This window comes from Colobus angolensis, unplaced genomic scaffold (genome assembly GCF_000951035.1).
Source record: "Colobus angolensis palliatus isolate OR3802 unplaced genomic scaffold, Cang.pa_1.0 Scaffold246, whole genome shotgun sequence".
Taxonomy (NCBI): Eukaryota; Metazoa; Chordata; class Mammalia; order Primates; family Cercopithecidae; genus Colobus; species Colobus angolensis.
This window is the reverse complement of record NW_012115666.1, coordinates 1,794,976-1,799,083: the sequence shown is the minus strand read 5'-3', so window position 1 is coordinate 1,799,083 and position 4,108 is coordinate 1,794,976. Positions and strand designations below refer to the sequence as shown.

Below are 4,108 nucleotides of genomic sequence, written 5' to 3'. Positions count from 1 at the left end.
AGTAGCTGGGACTACAGGAGTGTGCCACCATGCCCAGCTAATTTTTGTATTTTCCTTTTTTTTTTTTTTTTAAGTAGAGATGGGGTTTCACTACGTTGGCAAGGCTGGTCTCGAACTCCTAACTTCAAGTGATGTGCCCACCTCAGCCTCCCCCAAAGTACTGGGATTACAGGCGTGAGCCACCGCACCCGGCCAGTTTTTACATTTTCAGTGGTTGAAGAAAGTTAAAATATTACTATTTCATGAGAGAGTGCTTCAAAGGGCTGAGAAATTCTCCACATATTCCTGGCTGACTGGAAGGTTATGCGAGCATGGGGAAGACCCAAAAGAGCCCAGCAGGGCTGAAAACCAAGAACTGAGAACCAGCTGAAACTTGCAGCGTTCCCCAACCCCCACACAGACCTACTGTTAGAGGGATGGAGACTGATCCAGCAGGTGACTCCTGGTTCAGTGCTCCTTGGAGAATCTAGACACCATGAAGTGGTATTAGATGTCAGTTTAGCTACCCGTTATTTTGAGTGCTTCCTTAGCGGAACTGTTGAGGCAGTATGGCTTAGGAAAAGAGCACTGATGGGGGTCAGGTCAAAGGGAGTTTTAATCCTAGCTTATTATTTGCACAAATTTTGGTGAGTTGTATAATCTGCCTCTCTGTATCTTATTCAATCCTTGTAAAAGTCCATTGAAGTAGGCTTACTACTGTCCCCATGTTCTAGGATGCAGTGATATGAGACTTTACATCTGTAAAACCTTATGTTGTTAGGATTAAAAATTACAGTGGCAGGCCGGGCGCAGTGGCTCAAGCCTGTAATGCCAGCACTTTGGGAGGCCGAGACGGGCGGATCACGAGGTCAGGAGATCGAGACCATCTGGCTAACACGGTGAAACCCCGTCTCTACTAAAAAAAAAATATAAATCCGGGAGGCGGAGCTTGCAGTGAGCTGAGATCCGGCCGCTGCACTCCAGCCCGGGCAGAGCGAGACTCCGCCTCAAAAAAAATAAATAAATAAAAAATAAAAAAAATAAAAAACTAGCCGGGCGAGGTGGCAGCCGCCTGTAGTCCCAGCTACTCGGGAAGCTGAGGCAGAGAATGGCGTAAACCCGGGAGGCGGAGCTTGCAGTGAGCTGAGAACCGGCCACTGCACTCCAACCTGGGTGACAGAGCGAGACTCCGTTTCAAAAAAAAAAAAAAAAATTACAGGGGCAATAAAGTACACACCACATGATAATAGCTCAACAGATTGGTTTTTTTTTTTTGGTTTGGAAATAAAAGGATATCTCATGAAACATGAAAATTACATGAAATTAAAACTTCAGTATCCATAAAGGTTTATTGGAACAGAACCATGCCCATTCATTTACATATTGCCTGTGGCTATTGGGCTATAAGAGCAGAGCTGAGAAGTTGTGACAGGGACCATAGTGCCTGCAACACCTAAAATAGTATCTGGTCCTTTTCAGAAACAGGTTGCTAACTCCTGCTGTAGTTCAATGGTTCTTAAAGGGTGGTCCCCATATTAGCAGCATCAGCATTACCTTGGAATTTGTCAGAAATGCAAATTTTGTGGCCCACCCCAGACCTACCACATCAGAGGTCTGTTTATTTTACTAATAAATGCAAACACAGGAGAGCAAAAGACCTTGAGCAAAGTTCTGCACTGAGCCAGCCTTGCATGAGTTACCTCATGAAGTAGAAACCATGCTGATGTAATCAGATCTGACAAGACACAGGCCAAAATACTTAAATTAAGAGAAAGTATTTAAAACATGGTTTCTACTTCTAATGTTATTAACAACAAATCCAGCCCTATGTGTATATTGGGCCTTGAGATACAATATAACTGTAACAGCAAATACATGTAGTTTTTAATAAGCAACAAATGCACATAAAGGAGAGTGTTAAGAACTTTTTTTATTACTGAGAGACATCAAAAAAGTTGGGAAACGATAGCAAATTACAATATAAACTATAATCCTATTATATAGTATTCATATATGTACTTTTTTCTATCAGGCACTAATCTTCAAAATCTTAGCAAGGGGAAGTCCTATTAATAAAGCGCTTAAGGGTTTTAAAGGAAAATAAAGATCAAAATGTAAGAATCTGAAAAGGCATGGACTTTTTTTTTTCCCTGAAAGTGTGAGAAATATCTGTGTGAAAGAAAAGACTCTGTCGAGATTTAAGAAACACTTCAAAGTTTGGAGACAAGTCTCTCTTTTAATGTAACTTCATCAATAACTTGAAAAGTCCAGAAAAACACCATGATCTTTAAGAACAGTTTTTGGGGAGAAAGTGAAATATCATTCGCCCTTTTCTAAGGTGAGAGCAAAAGCATAGTAGGACCATTCCTTCTGTTCCACTTTTTTACAAATGTTTTAAAAATTTTGTTTTACAAAAACAGGAGTGCTTTTAAAAAATTCCAATTACGAATGTTGTTTCTCACATTAGACCACTGAAAAAGAAATGTATCTTTTTTCACTGGGCAACTTATTTTTTTTTTTCTTTTAAGAAAAAACAAGTAATAACAATAATGCCGCAGAATTTAAACCAGAGGCAGGGAACACTGCTCCCCTGCCCCCAGTGGCCACCCCAGGTCCTTTGAGAAATGGGGCTGGACCTCTGGGACCACGCTGCCTTCAAGTTCCCTTGCAGCAATAGTACTCATCAACTGACACCTGTCTCCTCTCAGCACACCTGCCTAGAAGCGATGCTCCACCCTTCCTGCTGATCACACAGACGCATTTTCCCCAGGTTCTGCCCTCTGTACTTCCAATGTAGAAAGCCAGCTAGCACTTTCACAGGATAAGGGTAGCAGTTCCCTCCTTCTGGGGAAGGTGGCCATATATACAAACCCAAGTAGCCCCAGGCCTGCTATGGTCAGCTGTCCTAACTGTTGTTTCTGCCCAGCCCTCAACAGCAGCAGCAGCGGGTGGAATGTAAATGCAAAATCTTTTCATTTCCCATCAATAACTGAACCTAAACCAGCAATTAGGAAGCAGATGGGATCTTTGGCCCCTAATATCCAAGTCACCACAATTTCCTGGCCCCACCCTCAGCACTCCTTTCCTCTCATTTCTTTCATTTTCCTGTAAAACCAACTTTAAAAAAAATGTGAAAATTGGATAACCTCTCCATAGGAGAACAAAATGTATCTTAAAAGCTAACCTCTTTTCTTTAAACATCCTAATAATTCAATTTATTTTTGTTCACTGACACCTTAAGAATTGAGTGGCCTGAAAACAGTAAGTCTTAGCAAGTTACTAGTTTCTATTTAGAAAGAAAGTAAAAGTATTCTTTCCAATAGCATGAGCTTAGCTTCATCTTTTATAACACAACTGGAAGAAGCTAGGATGCCTTTGGAGACCCACAAAAACTGACAAGAGATTGTCCCATGCCCACCAAAATTCAGAAATACTAAAACTGAGATTTGAGCCAATCTGATGGCCATGAGCTCAACAAAGCCACTCAAGCGCCGCTAAACACTTCATCAGGTTACTGCATATCTCACTAACCCAGTCCTAGAAATGTTCAATAATTTGCATAATGTAGGGCCTAGGGACCCCAAATCAGACAAAGGAAACCTCAAAACCGAGAAAGTCACACAAGTTTAGTTTTGCAAATCTGGCTATGGGACATCTGAAATTGTCCATTTCAAATACAATAATTCTTAAATTTTGCTTTAAAAATTCATCAAAATTGTTATTCACATTTTGCTTCTTAAAAGCAAGTCATTAAAAATATTAAACAGGATATCATTTTTAAAGCGGGGCAAAGTTGTGTGGATCCTCCACGCTGGCAAAGGTGGAAACAGGTATGCGGGAAAACCTCGAGCATCCGCGAGAACCGGCTGCAGCTGCGCTGTGGCCGCGCGGCGGGAGGACCCGGCGCTAAGCTCCGGGGTCACTAGCCAGGAGGCCCCGCGACAACATGGACCCCAGGGCGGCCGAAGCGCGCCTGGGGTTGGAGGGGAGGAAGAGGAGGCGGGAGCCGAGAGGCTGGCGGCTCGGCCAGCCCTCCGCGCCTCGTGCAAATCACGCCGCAGAACTGGAACTAGTACGACTTTGGGGGTGCACGCTTTTGACTTTGGATGCCGACGCGCGTGACAAAGCT

General features: G+C 42.9%; 1 protein-coding gene across 2 annotated transcripts in view; it reads right to left on the bottom strand.

The window, feature by feature from the left end:
- Positions 1-4,108, bottom strand: part of GOLM1 (golgi membrane protein 1) — a 74,085-nt gene that overhangs the window by 68,887 nt on the left and 1,090 nt on the right. The window lies entirely within an intron of this gene.